At 42.3% G+C, this 26,146-nt stretch overlaps 1 long non-coding RNA gene across 1 annotated transcript in view; it reads right to left on the bottom strand.

Moving 5' to 3' along the window:
* Positions 1-1,809: 1,809 nt before the first annotated feature.
* LOC141728123 (uncharacterized) overlaps positions 1,810-26,146 on the bottom strand; it is a 112,559-nt gene continuing 88,222 nt past the window's right edge. The window contains exon 5 of the long non-coding RNA XR_012578836.1: positions 1,810-15,930. This is a non-coding gene — a long non-coding RNA (uncharacterized LOC141728123). The remainder of the gene's footprint in view (positions 15,931-26,146) is intronic.

Genomic DNA, 26,146 nt, shown 5'->3' with positions numbered 1-26,146 from the left:
GGAATGAATCTATCTACATATAAAGTGAAGGCACAGCATGTCTGTGCCAGCCAGCACTGAAGGCAGCAATGAAGATGTACCAGCATGGGCTTTTAACACACTGTTCACCATCATAATGCAAGTTATCCTCATTCTGCTCTGGTGGCAGCTTGTGCTGTGGCCTGTGTGCCTCATCCTGGTGTCCTTGCAGCTCTGGGTAGGGAGCTTGAGCTACGTGGCCAAAGATAATGCACAGCCCAGTAACACCTCAGCAGGAGAGGTGCTGCATGGAGCAAGGGCAAAAAGCTGCCATGAGGAGCTGGGCCCTCTAAGTCTAGGCAAAAAATTGTTCTGTGACCTCACAGCTAAGAAGTGAAGGTGCCAGGACCTTCAGGATTTAGCTTCTGCTTTATCTGTCCACTTATCAAGGCTAAAGCTGATAAATGCACCTATTGCATACCCAGAGCTAGACTCTACTTTTTCAAATGGCTCCTCTAGTGCAGCCTTAATTGCTTTAACTATGAAATTGGCACCAGAAAGATGTGGGATGAAAAAAAAATCATATTGTTCACGCTAAGAGAGAAAATGTAGCATTATAGGGCAAGGTTGGGGCTGTGAACAACTTCTGTGCTCTCCTACACAGAATGACACATCATCAGGCACATATCTCCTAAGGACACATATCTCTTGAGGACAAGACTTGCTTAGAGGTATTCCAAGACCATTTCATTATCATTTACATTCAAATGTTTTAATTGTAAGTCACAGAGCAAAGCTCACTAACATAGGTATTTGGCATTTCAAGTTTTATTTTCAATTTTTAAAAAAATTCTCCACCTCTCTAGAAGATGACAGAGCATGGTTTTACTCCAGATTACTAAAAAACCAAAAACTTGAAGAGTTTGTCTCCGATACAATGAATTTCCTATTGACACTAAACTGGCAGAGCAATGTAACTGATAAGTGCATTTCACACTTAGTTTAACATGCCTTAAAACAATCAGGTTAAGGACTGAGAGTAAGCACGGATGTCTAAAATAGCTGCTGATATTTCCCTTGACTTTCTGTAAGGCTTGACTTTCTAATAATCAGCCCATTTCTCCCATGCATTTTCATGTGCTTCAGTGAGTTGGACACAATCCAGGCATTGACTGACTGCTTTGCAGCACTTGCTAAGTTTCTATTTCTTCTAAAGGAAAAAGAAACTCAAGAAAGAGAAACTTTGGGCGATAGTGCCTGAAAAAGGTATTACATCACGGGGCCTGAAAATAACCAATATCAACCTGTTTGTCATGGGTTTGTTTCCCCTTTCTATTTGACTGTCATTAATGGGCCATGTCAGTACAGCCAGAACAGGAGCTTCCTTTCTGAGGTTATGTATCCATGTGCCTGCACATATATTTAGTTTCTATTCAGGGCTTAGTCTTTATCTGTCCATAACTTGCTGTTGCAACTCAGTTGTGTTATTTGGGAAACGGATGCCACTGGACTGATTTGTTGTTATTGAATCTCTGATTCTTATCCCACAGCACAAGGCTTCAAGAGCAAGAAATCAGATCAGTGTTTGCCAAGTCCCCAAATCATTTTCTGGGCTTCTCTAAACACTTTACTGCCTCTCACAGTCAAAAATTCGGCAGTGTGTCAGGTGCTCCTGAATTGGCATTTCCCAGGGTGAAGCATGCTGGAAGACCTCAGACACTCCAGAGCAGAGAGAACAAAACCTTCTCTTTGGAGCTCCTGGCTCCCTTCACCAGCCCTGCTCTGACATCTCCTGCAATGTTCTGCTTCTCTGTTGTTGTGGTCTGAGGACAGTGTGTGTTTCCTCCAAACTTTTCATTTTTTTTGTTTTGGGTGTTTGCACTGTCATCAAGAAGGATTGAGGCTGATATGTTCATTTTCATATCACTAGGACATGGTTTTCAAGAGACAGATCTGTCATATGGTGGGAGAGGGAAGGACACTCAGTGCCTTATTCCAGATGAAAAACTTGTGTTAATGTGACTAAGAATTAGTCACATACCTGGGACAGGGTTCTGCATTAGACTTAAAATTCATGTGAAGGGAACATCCACAGTTCTGGCAGGGGTGGGTATTCAGTGCATTTTTCAGGGATGAAACTCAGAAGAACAAAGAAGGTCAGTTTAACCTTGTGGTTGTGGTTATGAATGAGCAAGGAAGTTTAAATTACACTGAAGGACAGCTCCTTTAGTCACAGGAGCCCATAGTGCACTCTAGATCCTTCACAAGTAAATATGAGCACTTTGTGTTTTTACAGCAATAAGCAAAATGCTAAGACACAATGATTAGATTGTTCTTATTTAGCTTTGCTGATGGTGAAGTTCCTCATTGGCTGCTGAAGATTACAGCTATAGAGCAGGCTATAAACAGAACAGCCAGGCATTTTTCACAAGTGTAACACAGTGGGCTTTTAGCAGAGCTCTCTCCTGCTTCCTCATCATTTTAAATGACAAGCTTCAAGCACAAGAGAAAAAGCTAATTACATTTGTGTTTAATCCATCCAACCACTCATTTGAAATAGGATGGATTGTTTCACATGTTTGGCTGAATTCAGCAAAAGAAGTGGGTTCCTTCATAAGTAACTGATACATCATGCACAGGATTGCTTGGACATTGATCTCTGCAATTTTTCCTGTGAACTTTTCTATTTCAGACGTGTGAACACTGATGGCTGAGATTCCTTGCTGCACTGCTCCTGGTTCACCTCGGGATCAGCTACACTTCTGATGATTCCTGCTGCTTCCAAAGCCCATCTCTTGCCTCACAGCTGACACTGCAGTTCTGTCTCACGAAGTGCCTGTTCAGAGAAATCCCCAGATGTGGTTTAGAGCTGCTCCTGCCCCTCATGTGCCCTGGTGCTTTGCTGGCTGAGGGTGGTTGACTGTATGTGCTTGCTCAGCCAGAGTGGGACCATCCAAACCTCCTGGGGTTCCTCTGTCAACCTTTCCTAAATTGTTCCAGGAGCCTTTGACTGACTCACTGAAGGCCTGTTTAGTGAATAATAGGACATTTCCCACTGCTTTACCTGGCATCTGCTTTCATTAAGTAATATTACATTTTTCCTTAGTAATTGAATCAGAATTTTAAAAAGCCTGAAGTCAGTAATGCTCCTACTGATTTATGCTACCAGTTGTAACAAAGATCTGAATCAGACCTTTAATCTTTATTAGCCAGGTGATTAAGTACAAAATTACCTTCTGGGACTAAGAGCAGATGTCCAAGACACATTTACCAAAACTTAGGAAGAAAACACACTTGTGTTTCAAATGGCACCTCATATTATAGGTGGAAATTTACCAAAACATGTAACTGTACAACATTGAAATGATGAGGCCACCCTTTAATAAATAATGTGCAAAAAAGAGGCCTTTTGTGAAGAGAAACTGCACTTTGGGCATATTCTTATTATTACTTAAGCCTAAAGTCAACCAAAAGAGAAAACTCTTGCTGCCAACTGTGACAGACTGCAGCACTGCACTAACAGGAAGGCTATTTTAGGTCTGAATTGGGAACTGGATTACTTATTCAAACAGTAGTTTTCAAAACTGCAAGACTGTGTTCTTGTTCCCTTTGCAGCATGTTTCCAACTGTATCCTATTCACTTCACAGTTTCAAAGGACTGTACCTTTGCTGTATATATATACACACACACACATATATATATACATATATACACAGCATCTTGGCCTCTGAAATTGGTTTCCCCCAGTTTCTGGCTGGTTTGAACAACCATGACTTGTTTCCCATGCATCTATTTCAATAACATCCCAGCAGATGACAGCAGGCAGCTTGGACCAGGCTTCAGATCAGCCTTCGGAACAGCTGCCAGGAAAAGGACAATATTTCTGAGCCAGATGGATACATTTAGCGTGGATGTCACAGTTAAGTTCATGCTACAGCACCACAGATACCTTTGGAGATTTCCATGAGCTTTGGGTTTCCTTCCTGGGTTTGCTGAAGTCACTGGGAGTTGTGCTACCAACTTCCTAAGGATTGGTGCATCTTGGATTACCAGTATAGACATTCCTTCTTTTGTGGAGAAGGAAAGAATTCAGCTGCTGAAGAAAATCCTTTCACTAAAGGATCTTTGTTTATTAATTAAAATAAAAATTTGCAATAGGGCGTGAGATAATCAATAGAGAGGAAATTTAGATGCTGCTTTACAAGGCAAATATTAAAGGTGCTTTTGCCATCTGAGCTACAGTTGGGAGCAGGATGAGATGTGAGGGCAGTGAGACAGAATCTTCTTTGAACCTCCTGGAATGCAAGGACAGCCAGGCACTTCCTCCCAGCTGCTGGAGAGGTATAGGTGGTTCCTCTCCATAGGGAGGATGTATTCTCCCACATCAGGAGAAATATGGTCATGCCCTTGAAGAGAAACAGAAAAAATTCCACTCACATAACACAACATACTCCAGTGAAGGCTGCTGCCATTTGTATCTCAGTGTCTCTAGAACAGGGGGCACTGAAGCTGGGCAGCCTTGGCATGAAGGAAATTGTCTGTTTGAGAGGCTGTCTGTTCATGGCTGTCTGTCCATGGCTGTCTGTCCATGGCTGCAGATCCAAAGCCCTCCTCAGCCTTCCACTGCCCTGCCTTGCAAGGATAATCCTCGGGGGAAAGTTCTGCAGCACTTAAATGAAACTTGACTTGCATATTACTTGTTCAGACAAACTACAAGTACAAATGACTCATCATTTCCCTACTTTGTTTTGCCTGTTAGGCAGCCATCAGCATTTACATCACAATTGATCATAAAAGAGTAGAAGCAAAGAAGCAGTTCCAACTTTGCCCCTTGTGAGTTACTACAGGAAATTTGCAGTCCTCCCCCAAATTCTCCACCTTAATGTCCTCACTTTGAATATTCAAGGAGAAAATATTTTGAGAGCTCTCCATTTTGAGGCATTTCTTGCCTATGACTTTTTCTCTGTTTAGTGGTATTCTTGTGGTATTCTTTGGCTTACCAGTCCTTATTCTCACAGATTTGGGGGAATAACAAACATGATGATGTGCTGTGATGGACAGACTAGCATTAAAAAAAAAAAGTTTATAAAACTTAAACCAATGTAGACAGAAACCTCAATGCACAGACACAAATATTCTTTCATGCTGCTTCAACCTGACCCAAGAGCTCCAAGTACAGCATCATTCTGCAGCCAAGTGGCACCATGATACAAAGATGGCACAGAGGAGCGAGACAACAAATTAGCTTTAACTGCAGCAGTTCACCAAGGTCAGCTGTGCAACCCTGGCAGCATTTCACCTTGTTTTTGTCCTGTCTGCTAGAACCATCCTGTTCAGTGAACTGCAGCCAAAGCACAGCCACAGTAAGGCTGAGACATGAGAGCCCATTCTGGGTTTGGCAGTGCCAGAGCTGGCGCTGCAGAACGCTCTGAGCACAGACTGCTGTAGCTCTCCCTCTTCTTTTGGGAAAAGAAAATTCACTGGTGAACACAATCTAAACAATTTGGATGCTAACTCAGATTGGAGTGGCAGGAGGTAGGGGATGAGGGACTGATTTGCAACTTGCAAACACAAGCCCTGTGTGCATTTCACACTGTGCAGTACAAATGGTCTGACTACAGCTCTCTTTGTAGAAACCTTGCCTCATTTCTTTGCCTCCCTATGTTTCTCAATACATGTTAAGGTAAATTATTATAGTTTGAAGGGGTTTTTTTAGTAAAAAAGGCTTGTTCCTGCTTTACAATCCCAAGGGCTCAAAGCACGATTTTCTTCAAAAGTTTCACTTGAGAGATTCTGTGTTAAGAGGACAACAGGTGCCAGGATTTTAATGCACATTCTGTACAGCAATTAAGTGCTGGTTATCCTGTGCAGATGCTCCACAGCTTCCCCCTGTCACACAGCACATGTGCATTACTGATACCTGGATGGATAAATATGTGCACACCCACACCACTAGAATGCTGCACTTGATTTGCACCCAATTTGTCAAGAAACCCAGAAAAAGCTGACAGAAAGTGCCAGGATCTTGCCACAAACAGCAGCTGAGGGGGGAAAGAGAAGCTCTGGTCACAAATGAGAAATCCCAGCAGTGGCTTTCTGTTGACAATGAGTTGGTGCCTTAAGAATATCTCTGTGCAGGGGAGGCACAGGAGAGAGATTAAAAGGGACAGAAGGCATCAGACCTGAAAGCAGAAAATGATGTCACAGAAACTGGAGATGTCTGGAAATCATATGATTTATTAATGTTAAATAAAGCCAGGTCTGGAGCAGGGTTGAGTGGACTGTGACTCCCTGTTATGGACTGTCATAGTCCATGGCTTTGTTAAACTGTGGCTTAGGACACCCTGCTTGGAGGCAGCTGTCTCAGCAGGCTCCTGCAGCCTCAGGAGTGTCCATCCCCAGTTCCTCCTTCCACCTCACCTGAAGCCAGCATCCCTCTGTCCCAGTGGCAGGTTGGGAGGGTGTCCCTGGGCTGACTCACTGCCATCTCTCTGCACTGCTCCAGCAAAACGTTTGGGAGCTACTGAACAAAACAGAGGTGCAAGTGAAACACCAGGAGCCTGTTCTTGACTTTAGTGACTGTGAGCAGTAATGCTATCTGTGACAATGCATTTCTGTGCACTTGCTACTGTAATTTTTCCTAATTAAACAAAACAAGTTAATTAAATGTGCGAAAAAAGGCATTTGATTCATTTTCCATCACAAATGATCATTCTGTACTGAATGGTCTTGGATAAAAGCCACTAAAGAAAAGAAAAAAAAAATGTGTGTGGGCAATGCTGTAATATTCCATCCCTGGGTTTGCTTCCTCTTCTTTTTTTGATTTTTTTTTTTCTCTGAACAGCAAAAATTTAGCATTTTCTTTTCTTTAAATAATCCTTCTTGCTGTTGGGACAACTCCCTTTTAAGGCCAGCTTTTTGCTCAGAGGGAATGTTGACTGCACTTATAAACACCCACTTCCTAGGGTTTAGAATAGTAACAGCAACATAACCTGAACTATAGTTTCAGCAGCGTGCAGCAAACACATTCAGGCTAAGGCTGGCCTAGCAGCTTCTCCAGAAATGCTTCAGAAGCGTTGGCAATGCCACTGGGTTTTTATTTGCTATCCTCACAAATTCACATCTTTAAAAACCTCCTATCTTTCTCTTTTCTTCTTTGAAAGTGTAACCTTGTGGTTCTTCCAGGTCCTAAATAGACAGTGAGAGTTTTTGGATGGGGCAGTAAACACTGAGGCAGGAAAATGCTGCCCTCTTTATAACTCAGGAATTTTAGGTGGGTGCAAACTGTGATCATGAGGAAGATTTCCAAGAACTACACTGAGGACCAGATTTCACCATATGTGTATTCTTCCCAAAATAACCACTTTATCTCCAGGGAAGGTTGCAAAAAAGCCTAATGACTTTTCAGCTGCTAGACTGTCTTCCCCAGTGTAATTCACTGAAACCTGGTTAATTAGCCTTGTACTTTGGAAAAAGATCTGGTGCAACATCATAAAAATAATTTCTACTTCAACACTGTGCATTGCAGTAAAAAAAAAAAAAGTCCAAGAAGATCAGACACCAGAAATACAACCTCCAAAAGTACCAGGGACTTCCAAATATACCCTGGGCTTATATGGCATTAACACAGAGCCAGGGAACAAAACTGGTGTCTGATCTTTACCGGCCCCACAGGTTACTGCAGATAGCTCAGCCTTTCCAGTCATGCAGGTTTGGAATTGCTACCTGGTATTTAAGCTGCTGCCTGTGGATTTGTGCCACCTCTCAATATTTCACACCATGATTCCCCATTGCCTGGAGCAGGATGTGTAATTCCAGGGCTGCACCAGCTGAGCAGATCCCAAGGGACTGATGCTGAGCTTGTTCACGTGGTGATAAATCAGGAGCAACTCCACTGCTGGTGGTGACACTGAAACACACAAGCCTGGACTCGGGTTCTTCATACCTATTGCAGGGTTTGGTTTCTCAGTGGATGGCTGCAAGGCTAAATGTAAAATGATCCACCCCCACCCTCCTGAAAAAAAAAAAAAGAACCCACAAAAAATATTTTAAAAACCAAAACAAAACCCCAACACATGGAAACACATCAAAAATGTGTAGGGATAGGGGGGAGGGGGAATCCTTGCTGAACACAAAACAATCTTGTGCCAAATGAGTTGTCATGGCTTTACTATAACATTCCCACAAAGAGGAACAGAATTTTCTTTATTGTGAAATCTTCGTTGTGAGTCTTGCTGCTCCTGGGAAAAGTCATATGTCAGAATAGAACAGTGTTTCCAAATATGACTAGTCTGAACAGATAAACAATGAATGTCAACACAGCACTCAAGGAAGTATCTAACTGTGGTTAAATCCCTTTCTGAGAGTTTATATTTCTGTTCTGAGAGTATTACACAGAATGAACACCCATAGAGGTGCTGGTCTTTGTACACCAGACCCTAATAAACTCCAATTAACGTTCCTGGAGTCCCAGTTATGGACAGCCAAAGCACCAGCTGTGTCTGAGAGCACCCTGCAGCATTATCTGCTGAGCTCTGAACTTTATATTCCATTTCCTTGAGCCTGTGTCGTGTGTAAGAGTCGGACAAAATTAATACTGTTGTCACTTAGGTTTTTTAATTGACTAAAAATCTGATTAATTTTAGGTTTAGTCTCTTGTACCTCCCACATTTGGAGGGGAGGGGGGAACAGTCCTACTCCCACTTTGGTTGTTCTGGGGCAGGGAGTAAGCAGCAAAGTTCAGAGAACCACGAGAAAGCAGAAGATTCCAGTCCTGTGCCCTCTCTCATTGCAAACACTGGGACCAAGTTCATCTGGTCCTGCAACAGGGGTGAAAACAAAATGCACTGTCAGGAGGAGATCCTTGAGAAGCAAAACCCCACTGTAACAGCCCTGCTCTAGGGCTGCTGCAGCCAGGAGCTCTTTATTCAACAATTAAGGAGCAAGTTTCTTATCTCAAGCCACCCTTTATTTCAGTCCTGTCAGCTTTGACCACTAAATCACAACTGTGTTTCTACTCTTCAGGTGTAGGAACCTCCACTTTGAAGCACCCTCCTGCTGCCCATCAGTCTAAAACTTAGGGGTCAGGACAATGCACAGGTAATAAATTTGGGTCTCCTTCTTCCTTGGGTTATATTCACATTTATACAGGCTGTGTCAGTAAAGACAAGAAGTCTCTCTTCTGATCAGCATTCAAAGCCTTCCAAAACTCAGATCCTCTCCTCTGCCTTCCAACTTCTCTTAAATAAAGACAGCAATGACTTTCAGTTCTCTGCAGGTTTTTCCCTCAGGGCTGAGAAGCTGCTCAGGAGTTGCAGCATTTCAGGCTTTCACTCAAATCTGATTTTCACATGGAGAAGTGGGGAGAAAGGCTGGCTTTTAATTTCACCGTGCCCAAACTCTGCATCTGAGAAACAGGGATGGTACAGGGCAGATGAAGATCTGACACACTTAAAACATGCATTCTTGGACAGCAACTTTCTTTTGTGGTCCCACAACACAGCAGAAGTTTGAATCCAAGAGAACACATTAAATCACACTGTCCTTGTTGTTAGGGGAGAACTGAAGGGAGTTTGGCCACTGGAATGGTTTTGTTTTTCGTAACACTGCTAAACACAAAGAAACCCAGGATCTTGGCAGCCTACTCTACCATGTAAATCCATGTCTTTCTAAATTACCAGAAAGTTCACTTGAGGTCAAAATCCTCCATGAAAATTTGGCTTCTCAAACACCTCCTAAGCAGTACCTCAAATCCTTCTTTTAGCATTATTCACTCCAGGTGAAGGGAAAAAATGGGGTACGCCAGCCTTTGAGAAGGGCATAAAAGTTTCATGGGACTGATAATGAGGCCAGTGTAGCAATAACTGAGAGCTGCTAAAACATCCATCAGCAGCAATCACACCCGGGGTGGCTGTCACAGCCAGGAGGAACTGGGTGGCAGAGAGGATCAAGAACCTTCTGCAGAGCACTGCAGATTTTGGCCATTCAGCATCAGGTAGGGCTCACTCACATCTTTAGCCAGCTAATCTGTCTGTAAGTAAATAGAGGAGACATTAGGAAAGGTTTTTGCAATTCCTAATCCTGCACCTCCTGAGTCAGTTCTGTAGTAACCATGACAAACGCTGCCACGGTGCTTTGCAGCAGTTACCTGGGCTCACAGAGGTTACAAAACACAGTGGCAGGTTTGTTTATTTTCACATTCATCCATTTTTGGCTTATTTGTTGCTGCAGCTATAAAGTTCTGGTAGTTTTGGCTGCGCTGCTGTGATTATAATGTCTTTTATGTGGATGTTTTGCATGTAATTGCAGTTATCCAGAGATCTCCATGGAAGGGTACAAGACACACTGCTGTGTGAAGTCCATGAAACAGAGAAGGTGTGCTCAAGGAAAGAACAGCAGCTCTTGGTCTCAGCATACACAGTGCCCTGTTCAGGTGTTGATATTCTTCTCAAAACAGGCTCAGCCCAGATTATACAAGGAACCAGGGAACACTCACAGGCAAACAGGAAGAAAAATACTTGAAGTGTCTGGTATAGCACATATGTCCAGTGGAACAGTATACTGAATTTCTAGAGGTGGGGAAAGAGAAAGTGCAGAGCCAAGCTTTACAAGACAAAGCAGGTTAAAAGAAAGGGAAAGTTTCCTACACTCTTTATCAACCCTTCCCTCACATCTTCATGATGCCTGCCCCCTCCAAGTCCTCAGCACCTGCCCAGTCAGTGGTCAGCCAGCCTTGGAGCACAGGAAATGACTTATCTATGATTCAATCCGGGTCCCTTCTGAACTCCACACTCTAAAAAAACCTAAGCTCTAAATCATATGTTATCACCATAATTAACAAATTGATATTATAAGTGTGCCCCCTGCAATTCACTTCTCTTTCTGGAATTAGTGTGCAAGTATTTCAGAAGATACTGTTTTCTTGCAGCTAAAAGGAACTGGAGATTCACCATATTAGTGATTCTGCAAGTGCCTGTAGATGGGAGAATTAACACCTACAGCAGGCAACATGATTGACTTGCATCACAGCACCACCACCTTTCAGGAGCTTGACAGACACTAATTTTGGAAAGGTGTTTTGCATGGAAGACTGGCATTCAGAGCACATGGAAAATTAAACACGTGCGGGTGTTACTTAGCAACCCACAGAACAAGACTTTCAGAGTGGATAGAAAAATCACCAACTTGAAAGGATAAAGTTTGTTAATGTGCAGGAGCAGCAACTGCTCTTCAAAGCCTTTGCACTAAAATTCGCTGCAGTATACAGGGACAGCCAGTCAGAGCCACCCCTCTGCCTCGGAGCAGTGTCCTAAAACAATTCAGCATTTTCTGTGGGTTACAACTAGGAACTGTAAAGCCACACAGTAGGAGAAAAATGTCAACATTAAACTGGATTCTCAAGGCTTTCTGCAGTTTTGGTTAGCTGCTTTTATGAGGAGCTGGCTAGCCAGGGACAGGACAGATTCAGAAATTGCAGGGCTCTCCAATGCCAAGGACCACTTGAGCTAAACACCTCTTCAGCAGAGGTTTGTTTTGCAAACACCCACAACCAAGGTCTCGTTTTGCAGTTTATTGTACAAAGCAAGACATCAGAGCTCAAACAGCCCCACAGGCAGACAGGCTCTGAGCATGCACACAAGCAGCTCTATGCCACAGGATTTGCGCTACAGCCCTCCATGAGAGGCACAGAGACATCTGATAGAGGAGCCAGGGCTGTTCATCTTGCCTGAAACACTTCAGGAGAGCAGGGGGAGATTTACAGAGTAGAAATGCATGAGCACACCAACATCATTCAAGTCAGACACCAAAGCACATTGTGAAGAGGGCACTTCTGGTGAGCAGTCCCAGGTGTGTTTATGCCTTTGGAAAATGCTCACTCATGCTGAGAGAAAGAAAATGCAGCCTCTGGAAGGTCTCCAAAAGACTGCTCTAAAACCCTCAACACCTCCCTTCTGCCCTGACCTTCCATAGGTAACTCCTCAGGGAATTCCCTCACGCTGAGTGGAGCTGGGAGAGCAGCCACAGCCACACAGTCCCCAAAAGCAGCTGTGCACAAGGCACAAAATCTGCTCAATTACCCAGGACAGCAGCACAAGTCCAAATTACAGGTTTCCATAGTTTAATTACAAGCCACCTATCCAATGGATGGAGCTCTCCCATTAGGAATGGCTGTTCACACTTTTGGGCAATTAAAGCAACCCAGTCATTATTCTGTTCCACAACAATCATAGTTTTGAGTTTTGGTGTCCCTGTCTCAGGTTTTATACTGGCTATTGCCATTTCAGAAACTTAATGACTGCAGGGTTGTTTGGATTCTTTCTTTTTTAAGAAACTTAAATGTATTTTTTGCTACCATGTACTGATATGGAAGGATAGGCTGCAAGTACAGCAAGGTTGAGCTAAATGTACCCTCTTGATTTGCATAGAAAGAATAAACACAGCCAAGAAAACAAAGCTTAGAGTTCTGTATTTGTCACAGAATAGAGAAATAGTAGGCAGCAAGGCTTTCCTAGCAGTTATCTGGAGCCAGAAAGTAAAAATATTGTTCTTCCTGCTATTAAGATTTAAATAGATATTCAAGTCAATTCTAAAAGCAAGTCAGAGGATGGGAAGAAATATCAGTGTGGGAAGATATTACATAAACTGAGATGCAACTGAAAATAGAAAATTAGGAAAGTACTGTGATCCTCTTCAATCTACAGGTCAAACAGACCCAACTGCCACTCTTCTCTTAGTTCCCATTATTTGCTTGGGCAGGAAAGAGGGGGCATTTGGGGGAAATCAAGTCTGAATGCCAAACTCCAAGCTCTGCATTTTGAGGGGATACAAGCAAGACTTTTAGCAGTTGTGTTCTCATCATTTATTGCCTCAAATATCATCCTATTCCACCCCCTGCCATGGGCAGGGACATCTTTCACTATCCCAGGTTACTCAGAGCTTCTTCCAACCTGGCTTTGAACACTTCCAGGGATGGGGCACCCAAAACTCATCTCACTCACCTGAGCCAGGGCTTCACCCAGCTCACAGCAAACAGAAGGACAGCTCTGGCCTGGAAAGAGCCTTGGTCTCACTTTCCTGTCTGAGGAATGACCTTCACCTTATGTATCACACTAGTGAGCATCACAGCAGAGAAACACCATGAAATTACAGCCATGGGTGTTGTTGGAACAAAGCACAGAGAAAATGCAAACCCTGAGAGCCTCACTGAGGTTGAACAGGTGGAAATTGTTATGTCACAGGATCCAGTTTCTTTCATTGGAGCTGAAGGAGGATTTGTGGCTGCAGTTAGCAGCAGTTTAACCAGGAGTAGTAAAGGCACCCTCAGCAGGAGAGAGGAAGGAAGAGTCCTGCACTTACACCAGTTTCACTGAAATCCATACAGAAAGAACAAAGAACTAAAAAAAGAAAAAAGTAAATATCACAGTAGGAAGAATAACCACTTTTACTCCATTAGCTGTGCTAGACACTGAAAACAAAGTAAAAACTTCAGAGTAAGGTAACAGCGTAAAGTGTGTGGGGGTTTTTTCCTCTTTTTTTTATTTTTTTATTTTAAAGGTGTCCATATACAAAACCAAGTAGCATGACAGAAAAATAAGAGGAACCAGAAGTACCTGCCCACAAAGGGGATTTCAACATGGTAAAGTTTAACTGAAACACAGTGGGGAAGTGAAACTGAATAGGAGAGGGGCTTGATGCTAAACATTAGGTTGATTTGCTCTTTAATTCTTTGTGGTGTTTGTCATACACACAGTTGGGGCAGACATACCTTATTCTGACAGGAGTCCTTAAGGGTCGAGGTGAACAACCATAAACAGAGGAACAGAGCAATGCTATAAAAGCTGCTGATATCTTAGTGCTGCTGAAGCTAAATGAGCCACAAAAGCACTGCAGAGAGTAACTTATTGCCACTTTTAGGAATGTTGTGCATATGGTGGTCAGGAGTTGGGAGGTTCTATGGAATGAAACATTAACACCTCTGAGAATGTGCCAGTTAATTTAACAAAAAGTCTCAACTATATCAAAGTCCCCACCAATTCTGAAATATCAGCAATATAGATGCCAACAGGCTGGGACCAAGGAAAACAACATAAAGCAAAGGATAAATAGTTGTTCAGCCATAACTAGTAGTTTTCAAAGCTATCTAGACAATCCGGAGTTATTTCAATAGAGTGATTAGTTGTGCCAAGTACTGGCTGCTGGTAATTGTCTGTACATTTTTACTTAAGGTACAAATGCATAAGTGAATGTGCATTTGATGAGAACACTCAGGCTGACAAGTATTGAGGGGCTGTCTACATTAGACATTGTAATGAACAGCTTTATAGTTCCTTTATGGGTCTGAACAACCTGGTGAAAACCTAAATTTGATATAAAAACCAAGAAAAGACACACAGTTCTTTGCATGAGAAGTTTTATTCATTTTAACAAAATACAGCTTTTAACAGGAATACTGAGAAGCTCTTCAGCCTCCCGAGTATTGCCCTTCCAGAGGAAGGTTTTGGATGTCTGCTGATCTAAAACCACATTTTGTAAAGTCCAGACAAGCTTAGCCAAACCCTCCACTCCTTCAGCCATCACAAGTGTCCTGATTTCCCTGGGGACATGGCCAGTGAAGGGTTAACAGCACAGACATGTGATGCACCAGCTTCCCCATTTACTGCTGTGGCTGCAGAGCAGGTCTGGAGGGACAACAGCCCCCTGCTATTCCAGGCCTGATGTTCTCAAACTGAAACTGCCCTTTTCTCACTGCATGCTGGATATGGTGCACAAGTAAAGCAAATTAGGTTTGGTTCCACTAAATGACAAGAGATCCAGCTGGAATCAGCACTCAAGGCATTATCTTGTTCCTCCCCAATTATTTCTAGGCACTTTTTGTATATAAGTCACACTATAGACAGCATACTTTCAAACAAAAAAAAAAAAAAAGTCAGGCCTATAAATAGCTCCCCACTACTTCCTTCTCCAAAAAATTCCATAACTGCACAGCACACACATATATAGCTTTCCATCTGAAGAGTTTTGAGAGAAAAAAAAAGTGAAGCACCATTACCAAGAGAAACTAATGGTTACTCAGAAAGCAGGCATTAGCTTCTGCCTGACATCTACTATGCTCAAGTGTCTCCACACTTCAATTCCTTGAGGTTTTATCCTCTTAACTAATTCCAGATCTACCCTCTCTCCAAGCTCTAGGTGACACCAGCTGGATCCCCTGTGTGAGAAGAGAGGGGGAGGCAGCAACTGGACATGAATTGCACTGTCTTCCTCAGAGACATAAGGGAGGTAACTTGACCAAAAAAAGAAAAAAACTGTAGATAACCCTCCACTTTGTATTTCCAGGCAGCTGGAAACCCAGCAGACAATGTAGCTGTTGCTTAACAAACACAGAAATCTACATTGTATGCCAGGTTCATGCCCCAAACCTGGAGAGTCTTCACACAGAACTGATAAAAACCAGCTGTGCACACCCAGTTCACAGTACAGTTTCCTCCCCTAACACACTGGAGGAGTTTGCAATCAGCAAAGGTGTTTCCCTTTGCAGGAGAGGTTAAAGATCCTTCACTGAAAAAAAGTGAAGTCCATCTATCTTAGCTCAAATTTGCAAATATTCTCATGGGTTTTGACTACTGTAACCGCCAGGACTAGGCTACAGAAAAAGCTGTTGCTTTCCAAGCCACAACATCCAGGTATTTAATCTGATTCCCACTGTGAAGCAGATCCAACAGATATCCAATCCTTTATCTGGGGCCACACCTCAGGTGTTAACTTGTTTGCACTGTGAACTTGTTCTGCACTCAGGAGAGAGGACACAAATCCAACAAAAAGTCTAGACAGGAGGTAGGAGATGTCATCAGAGACCCAGTAGCCAGATGTAGCTGCTGATTGTAAAGACAGAATCTACACTGACTACTGAGCGACTGATGGGCAACTACAAGGTCTGGGTTGATTGATCCACAGCATTAATCCAAAAGGACCTGCAGAAACAACCAGGAAAGAAAATTAAAATCAGTATGTGAAAGAGTTCTGTAGATTAGCCTTTATAAATAAAGAATTTTCCACCACTGATATCACACAGATTTCTTGTGGACAGCAAACAGAAAAGTGTCACCTCAGGTATGCAGCCATGGCTTTCAGAGTTAAACAGTACTCACAGTGTTGCTAGATCTTTATTCTAAAATAAACTGTTTCATCCCCATGTATTACTAAAGACCTGCCCCCAAAAAAAGCAAATAATAAGAACTGCTCACAAATGTGAAGTAGAATAATGGCAGAACCAAAGTCATGTTAAGTTTCTTCTTAATCCTCCAGCAATATTGTACAAAATGACATAAAAAAACCCATGAATTATGCAAAACCAGGCTGTTCGTAGTGTGTCAGAAAGGGCATTCAGTAAATAAAAGTAAATTTACAGGCAGAGAGGCAATACTGGAATGGGAAAACACAACCCACATTGCAGTGGGAAACAAGTACAACTCCAGTGTGATTTAGCAGAGCTAAGGAAAGACTCTCAGTCAGTTTCTATTAGAATCCAGTCCAGCACATCAAGCCTTTGCATAAAAATCTCCCATTCATGGTGGTTGGAAATTCTTCTGTCTGTGCTGTGAAATGAAGAAATCCTGGCTCCTCTGTGCCAGCTCAGGAACTGCCCCAGCACAGAACAGCACATCTGAGGAAAATCCCAGTGGGTTCATGCCCAGCTTGGCCTTTCAGTGGTGGCTGAAATGTCCTCCAGGTAGCTCCTTGAAGTCTTGCATGTGTTAAGATTTCCATTGCAAGAAATGTCATTATTGGTAAAAACAAAAAATGCCCATCAAATTAGAACTGCTCATTAAATATTTCAAGTATTTGTTTAAATAAAACATTTATCTGGGAAGATTTTCAACTTCAATGACAGAGTATTTTAATAACCATCAGCCTGCCAAGTGCTTTTTTTTCCTTCTTTTTAAACACAAAACCAAAACTGACTGTAAGAACTTTTATGTATTTTTAATAATTTTTGAGCACTTTTTACCACTAATGTTTGATTCAATTACAGCAATAGCAGCAGTGATTCAAGGTCAATTGCAAAGGAAATAAGAGAACAGCTTGCTGTCAGATACTTCTGGAAAAGAATATATACATAAATATAACCATGTAGGCACTGCTAAACTTTTTCCACAAGAGAGTTTCACAAATAACATTTATTAATGATGAACAAACATTATTTAGCCATATGTACCTATGGCAGCCTCTGGAGCCTGCAGAACAGGGAGGTTTCCCAGGAAAAGGAACCAGAGGCACGAGAGCAGTGGCACTGAAGCTGGGAATTGGACATTTCTGTGCTGGAGCAGAGATTTGCACAACTCATTCACTGCAACCTGTGCACTTCTCCCTCCTTCCACAGGCAACAATCCCTCCCTTCCCTGCCTTCAATCCTGCTCAACAGAAGCCAACATAACCCACTGCAGTGTTGCCACCATGCTGCAGCTCAGAGCTAAAGCCATTTCTAGCCTCAGAAAACAACACCTCAGCTTCCCTCCCAGCCAGGGCCCAGCAGCACCAGGAGGCAAAGGATCCTTGCCCCTGAAACAAGGAGAGAGAACTTCTCCTCCACAGGCACTTTGAGCTTGGGGCCACTCAGAGGAAACATCTCCCCTCCCATCCTCAGGCAGGCAGGTTCTGGAACAAGGCAGAACAGCAAGGTCACTCTGTCTGCAAGGAGAGGCCAAGAGGCTCAGACAGCAGCTTTGCAAAACTTTTGGTGCTACAAATGTTATTTTTAAATTAGAAATTTTTATTTTAATGAAAAAAACTTTTGATTTGTTACATTATTCTGTCATTTGTGTGTTTTAGCCAGAGCCCCTGAAACTGTAAGAGGACAAGTGAGGTGAGGGGATGGGCAGAGCCTTGAACCCAGACATCACCCTCTGTTTTAGGGCAGCTGATGCTGGGGGGCAGCTGCTGAGTAGTTTTGTAAGAACACCCAGACTTCTGAAGTTCCCCCAGACCTCTAAGGTGTGCATTGCACTCAACTTTATCCCAGAACCACCCGGGCCAGCAGGAAAAAGTCCAGCCCCACACATGACAAAGAGTTGGGCCACTTCAAATTCAGATCTTCTGCAGGAAGGGAAAGGGAGGAGGTTTGTGAACACCTCAGAGATGCAGGAGCTCTCTGCACATATGTAACCTGAAGCCTCGAGCTGTGCCATAATCCTGAGCAGAGCCTGGTTTGGAATTTGTGCAGACTGGAGTCTCACTGCTTCATGAAAGCAAAAAATGCCAAGTTTCTGAAAAAAGCCCACCATCTGTCATCATCCAAATCCAACAGGCAAAGCTTTTGACACTGGTGAACTGTTCTAATATAAAGGTTTATTGCCAAAAAAAGCAAGATGCAACTGAGCCTATCACCACATCATGCTACAATTAGAAAGAAACCTGGATGTGTGTTGTGCATTAAATACAAATGCAGGTGATCACAAAACTTGTGAATCACCTCCTAACAGACTCACACCTTTACCTGCTGAATCCAGGTATGTTTAATAAGACTGAATGATCATCAGGTGCATCACTCAGGGCTGGAAACACAAAGGATGCACAGGCCACCATTGCTGTCTGGTTTGGATTAAAGTTGTAACTTTTAAACATGTAACCATGTAAAATCCAAGGTGTAGATGTGGAATTGATAGGAAAGGGAGCAATCAGGCTCTCAAACAGCTCTGCTGTCAGAGTCACATCATGGGCCAATACATTCTAAGCACAGGGATGGCACTGACAAGCATTAATACCTGTAGTGAGGCAGGGGAAAGCTCTTCAGTACAAATATTTTGGTGGGCGGGGAAAAGGAGAAGGGAAATACCAATTACTTGTGTTTGGACAATAGCTCTTCCCATGAAGCTACTGAATCTGGTAAAATGTTTTTGTCCTGGACAGCACAGCCTCTGGTGTCAAGTGAACTGAACTCAAAGAAATAGCCATTTTACTGGTTTGTTTGGAATCCATACTGTGATATTTACAAGTGGGGAAGCTGGATACTTTTAATAAAAATAATTTAAAAAAATTATTACCTGGATGCCAGCTTCAGTAACTTCCCAAAGAAAAGCAAGGCAGCATCCCTGCAAGTCCAGAGCTGACAGTTTCACTGAGATTTAATAAAGCCATCACAAGGGACAGCCAAAACACATAATTTAGTGCACTGGCACTGCAGTTGAAGAAATATTTCCCCATGCCTAATGCACAACACAATGGAATTTCAGCATTTACCAAGCATGCCAAGAACTTCTAATTACCTAATATGAACTTAGGCAAAGAGCCATTCTGTCTTAAGTTCTGAATTCAGTGAAACAGATCAGTGCATTGTTTCAAGAGAGTAGGCACAGAGTTTATAAAGGAAATGCATAATGTGGAGCTCAGCTCTGCCCTGCAATACACAGCACTTAACAAAATGGAAAAGTTAATCAAGGCACCAACTTTTCTTTCTTAAAAGCCCACGGTAATGACACAGAAGGTGAACCATTAAATACAGGTGTCCAATTAAAACTCATTCCCACACACATGAATTCCTCTGCAGTTACATAATTACTCCAGAGGCAGGATATCTCTGCAGCAAAGCATGTTTTCAGTGATCCCAGCTCCTGCATACCTCAGACCCTGTGACTGGAGTGGTCAAACCCATTCAGACCAGCTGATGGTCACTTGACTCTCTGCACTATTTATACATTGCTCTATTAAGTGAAGCTTCTGATTGGGCTGAATAGATTTATGAAAATCCTGCCCAAGACATTGCTTAAATTGCTTTGCCACAGAGCACCAGTATGAGCAAGCCTAGGGAGGTACAGAGCTGGCACAGCCTTCTGGAACAACTTCCTACAGGCAAAACCACTCTCATTCTCAAAGGCAAACTAACTAACTTGGTTTTAAATTTTGATTGCTGATAAATGAAAACACAGTTACCTTTAACCAGGACCTATTTTTGCATTGACCTTACAGACATGATCTTTGAAGGATTTGATACAAATAAGAAAATTACTTAGCTGCAAAAATCTATAAAGCATGTTGTAAATAATTACTTATTTGAGCATGCAAAAAATGACCAAGCCAAGCTGCAATTCAACTTACATTAATTCAACATACATTTTACAGCCATAATAAAATAGGTCTCATAAGGAGTTAAGCAAGCTGTTCACAAAACTGATGGAATAATGAAGGCTGCAGCTTTGAAGAGTGGCACAAAACTTCCATGGAAGGGTGTAAGCATGAGTTAAGGTCCCTCAGCTAGAGGCTTCTGTATGCTAGGAAGTAATGAGCTAAATTTCTGTCATGCCTGCATTAGGACCACACTGCTCTGCAAGTGAGCACCATTCAGTTGTCAGCTATTGTTAGTGCATGCTCACACCCCAGTGTATTGTAAGTGTCCTCTGGATGGTAATAGAATGTGAGAAACTGAATTAACTTATTCATCAAAGCACGAGTTTATGAGCAGTAAGGTAGAATTTTATAGAAAGGCAGCAAACAGTGCCAGTGAAGTTCCTGTTTGGGCACACAGTGTTAAACAAACACCTTGCCAGAGGATTCCAGCTCTGGTTTTTACAGGACATATGGAAGGTAGCACAGTGCACACCAAAGGTTTTAGAGAAACACCCACAGCCAGAGCTGCTTGCATGGACACAAACCAAACATTTCTAAGCATGAGGCAGGGTTACAGGGCAGGAGGCTGCCAAAGCACAGAAAGGTGAAAAAAAAAAGAGTGAAAAAACCTGAGTGTCCTCTCAGCATTCACAGCCCCTGTGGCACCAGGGTTTGCCACTCACTGCCCAGGAGCTTTTGGGCACACATCAGGGTGTGGAACATGTGCAGAACAGACCCACCCAGCCACTCAAGAAGCAAACAGCTGCTGCTCACAGCACATCAATTTGTTGTAGTAGAGATGTTAAGGATTCAACAGCCATTAAAGAATTATTTTATCAGTTTCTTAGCTAGCTTAATTCTCTTTGTCTAAACAGCATGCATGCTCCTTGCAACAGCACACCCCCAGCATGCCAAATATCAACAATTTGACTAGCTGAAACATGAGCAGAAACTAAATGGGTAATCACAAAGGATTGTATTTTAGTGCAGATATAATTCAGCTGAAGTTAAGACTAAATACTAATAAATTCTGATGCTGGCTGAAATTACCCAGGCACGCCTCTCTCAATACCCCTACAGCACAAAATCTTGGATGGCTGGGCTCTGAAAGCCCTGCTAGGTCCTTGCCATGCAATTCAATTTAAGCTATCACACAGTTCCACCCTCTACACTCTGTGGAAAACAGGGGCCCTCATCTTTAGTAACGCTGTTATTTATTCATGCTGGATACTGAAGGTGCAGAAAATATCAGAGAAAGAAAACACCAGCATGAAATGGCAAGCACCCAGTAAACAAGTGAAAGCATACCAGGGATGAGACCAGTCTGATCCAGAAGTTGGGTAACAAGCCAAGTGCCAACAATTTCCAAGACTAACCCTCAGCACTGACAGTGTAATCCTTCTGTATCCTTCTCAAGGACCTACTTAAGAGATAATTACTCTTCTAAGTGCAGTGAGTGCTTATTTCAGAGGAGAACAGCATTTGTGTTACTTGAACTTCACAAAATAAGGCACTTAATTAGTCAATGATGGAGGTGATGTTACAAAGCCACCTGGCCCTGCATCACATCCTAAAATGCAACAGGAGGGTGGTGAATAAAAACTCATTCGCTGTCCTGTTGCCCACCATCTCCTGCTTGCCTTCCTGTGAATTCAGTTGGGGGAGGTAAACACACACTCCTTCCCTTTCAGCCAAGTGCAATATGAAACTTAAAACATCTATGCTGAAAATTTAAAATGTTTCTGATCCTAAAATCCTTAAAATGTTCCCTGTGCTATAGGGAAAGTAACTCTGGTCCCCAAGCAGACCTAGGCAAGTGGGGAAAGAAAATAAAGTACCTAGATAGGTGTTTTAAACCAATTAATCCTGTAGGATTATGAATCTGGACTACAAGCATGGTTTGGGCATTGCTGTGCCTTATGAATCAGGGACAACTCAATTTATCCCTCCAAGCCATGCAGTTTAGGTGACAGCCACCTTTCTCCCCTGGTAGATGGCAGAACCATCCCAAAACCAGAGCAAGGCCACACAAGGTATCACAGTTTTCTTACACAGCAGCAATCTTTGCCCTGGAAACACAAGGGGGCAAGTTACAAGTGTGTCAAAGAAAATGCAGAGTCTACAACTTCAACAAAAACACACACGTAGTCTTAAGGTAAACACCAAAAAATCATCAGGGGACATTAAAGCCCTCAGAAATCTGGAAATCTGAACATGATGCCCACTATACAGTGCAGATGCAGTTAAGGTCTCCAAAAATTTGAAGTTAAACCAGAAATGGTGTTTTAGATAAGTGTTCTGCAAATTACTTAGAAGATGAAGCACCTTTCAACAACCAAAAATAAAGTTTGTAATTCTTCAAGTGTTAAGAAAGCTCTGCAAGAGACATCTGAAAGCCAAGGGCACATTTTATCTTGCCTGAAGATTATCACATGACAAGAGCATGCTACTGTGCCACGGAGACCTAAATGTGTGTTTATCCCACAGGCCACGTGACTTTGCTTCCTTTAGACCATAAAAGGTGAAGAGAAATACATTTAGCAGAAAAGCAACAGGTACAATGTACTAAGAAATTTCCTAAAATAGGCATCTATTCTGCAGAACCCAGGCTAATATTTACTGGTATTAAATTTGCATGAAGTAATAGTCACAGCAAGTCACACACAGGTTACAAACACCAATTCATGCAGCTCTGGATAGGCAATATTCTATATTTAACTGAGGAGAAAGCAGGAATAGTGATGTGTAAGGGACAGGGGCATCAATGCTCTTGAAGTTAGTAAGATTCTTATTCCAAATTGGTACTCCCAGGAACCCTGTGGAAGAAGTCACACACTTCCAGCTTTACAAGTTGACCAGCAGAGGAGTTTTAAAGTATAGAGAGAATTAAGGATCCCTAGGGAAAAAAAGATGATTGAAACAGCCATTTAAATGAAGATCTTCAAAAAAAGATGACTGAAACAACCATTTAAATGAAGATCCCCCGTTCCTTCCACACAAATACACACACACACTTCACTGGAGTGATCAGGTGAACAAGGACACAACAAGTGCCTTGGCAGGGGAGGTGGATGGGTGGCTGTCAGTGCTGCTTTCCCTTCTCCAAGCATTTCAGCAGAAAGGGCTGTTTGGGGCAGGGGCTGTGTGACATGGGCCACCAGCTGAGCTGTGTCACAAGGCCACTGACTGAGTGACACATGTAAGTCAAAGCCAGGCAGCTTTTTCTTTCCTGCCTGACATCATACAGATAATTAAGAAGGAGCCAAAACACAGGGTTGCATCCATGAGTGCAAAAGCAGTTTGTACACAGTGAGTGCTAATCACTAAACTTCTAGAAAATGTCACAGTAATCAGGCTAAAAAGGCACAAAAGTCTGGGGTAAGTCTTAAATGGGATCCTGAAAAAAACCCCCACAAACCCACAACCTTAGTAGGTAAAAAAATTCATGTGAACACATTATGACATTAAAATTTAACTTTGACTTTATCTCTTTTTAAAAAGGGGAAATACAGAACTTGGAAGAGAAGCCTGAACTTCTAGAAATATTTTGTGCAAGTGATATAACTCCCACAAAACAGATTAGAGGAGGCACCAGCTGGAGAAGCATCTTCTCTCATGGTAGATACAATCTCTGGGCTGTTTTACCCACTCAGAATCTTGCTAAGATTATCTTTCAGTTTTTCCATAACATGGACTGTTTTTAGACCATCTCCAAGAAAAAGGCAAAAATTAGCCCAGGACTGTTGTGTAAGATGTGACTGGAAAGAACAGAAAAGTAACTCACTCAAGTATCCAATTAATTGGGATACCTCAAGAATCTCAGGAATACTCAAAAATTCAAAACTATATCCAGGACAAACAAGAAGAAATATTGCCCTTCACCAAAGTGACCTTAAAGTGAAGAAGGCAAATTTATTCAGGGCAGGCAGTGACTGTGGTGACAGGAGTTCACAATACTGAGAAAAAGAATAAGGACAAGAATACCAGTGGGTTTGAAGAAGGCCTCTCGAAGGGAAATCCTGGCTAATATGGAATATCAGTAATATCTAATCTTGTGTGGATTGCTAATAGATTCAGGCCATGACAAAAGAGCAGATCACAGCAATATAAGGTGGTCTCACTTTTGAGCTGTGCATTAAACAGTATTTGCTACCAAAGCTTTGAGATTAACACCCCACTACAACAGTGTGTAGCAGTGGACAGTGATTAAACTCATTCTGCAATTTGAGAAGGTCTCTGGGAGAGTTATGACACTGTGTTACAACAGCAGAGTTCACTGGAGCTTCTCATGACATTCCCGATGTGGCTGAGCAAGCACTGCTTCAGGAGTGTGTGACTGCAGGCTCCAAGGGGAGAGCTCCACTGCAGGGCCATTGTTGCTGCTTCCCAGCATGCTCAGAACACCAGCTCAGAGCAGACTGAGCTGCAGGAACCCAGGCTATGCCCTATTCCACCCAGTCTGACTTACTGCAATGCCTGCTCATTAGCCATTGTTAAACTCAGCTACTTAATAGGACATCTGTTCTAAATGCAAGAATTATCTGTTCTTACTCCTAGAAACACCTTTGCAGAGCAGGAGCAAGTCCTGGTTATTCCTCTGAGAAGTTTTAAGAGTTCTATGAGATTGTTTGCTTTTTTTATTCCAAGTAATTGTAAGGTATTCAAGTACTGAATTAGCCACAGTACACTAGAATAAACAAGAGAGCATTTTTGAATCAGATCTGCTCCAACTCAACAACTTTCTGCCCAAAAGCTTTTTCATAACCAGAGATGCAGCACGAACAGATGACAGCAGAATATTCTCTTAAAGGCAAGGTTTCAAAGACCAGGACAGCAAGGATGATCAAACAACCCAAGGATTTAGGGTACATCAGAACACTACAAGCATTTCAAAAGGGCAAAACTCAAAACCAACTGAAGCATGAATCAGCAAGCAGAGGATGCAGACCAAGCATTTCAGGTGTGTTTGCACCAGTATTGTAGGTGAAGACTGCACTGCAGAAAGGAGATTGGTTTCACAAGTGAAGTGGTCTCCATCTCTCTACAGCTGCAAGACACTGGCATAAGTGTGTCACTGTATGTTTTGTTGGTCTAAAAAGAAAAATATCAGTAGCAATCTCTGCAATAAGCACAGAAGTGTCAGTTCTATATTCATGCACAGTAGTTTATCTAAATGCAAGGCAACCTGGACAAGGAAAGCAACATTCACTGCAAAATATTGTACAACAGTCAGCCATGTGTCAGATGCATTGCTGCAATTAAGTTTAATCTTTGCTTCAAAGCCTTTAGAACTAGATTCCTATTACAGGTCAAGATGACATTGAGAAAACTCAAATCTAACAGAACTGAAATGTGGCCATATCAAATTCAAATCACACACTGCATACTTTTATTCTCCATATCTGATGAAGGAAATATTGCCTTTGTAGCATAACAGCTGTTAAAAATTCTAAATATTATCAAAACATATTTTAAAAACACCAGGTAAATTCATGCCGATAAATCATTAGGTAAAGTCTAGTTAAGCCTGACAGCTTGTAATGCATAGCAGTAACACAAGAACAGCTATCAAAAAGCCAGACTCACTCCTTTCTAAAGATGAGTGGGGAAACCCAAACAAAACCACATGCCTGAACATTTCTGACAGGCAGCAAGGATGACAGGCACTCTTGACTGTCCATTCTGTGTCTGCTAATGGCATGATCAGCTTCAAATTCTTCTTTTTGTCTCTCTGTCCTTAAGAGATTCACAACTACTGATGTGAACACAAAGTAATGCAACAAAATTCCTTTCTCCTGTCAAATGTAAGGAAAGCTCAATGCTTTACCAATAAAGCAGAGTCACTCAAAAGCTTTGGAGTTATGGATAACACAGCTCTTCCACTCTGATTCTTTTGTACCTATAGAGCACAACCAGCACTGTAAATAATGCACAGATTTCCAGAGAAGAGACCTGAGAATTCTACACTCCAACACAGGTTCAAAGCATTTTCCCCTAAATGAAGAGTGTGTTCCCATTTGGAGACTTGCTTTGCCATCCCACTGTAGCAGCCTTCCAAAGGCTCCCAGGGGAAGCATCTCCCTGCTC

The sequence above is a fragment of the Zonotrichia albicollis genome, chromosome 2 (assembly GCF_047830755.1).
Source record: "Zonotrichia albicollis isolate bZonAlb1 chromosome 2, bZonAlb1.hap1, whole genome shotgun sequence".
NCBI lineage: Eukaryota > Metazoa > Chordata > Aves > Passeriformes > Passerellidae > Zonotrichia > Zonotrichia albicollis.
The sequence above is the reverse complement of the archived record's forward strand: the minus strand, read 5'-3'. Positions and strand labels throughout refer to the sequence as shown.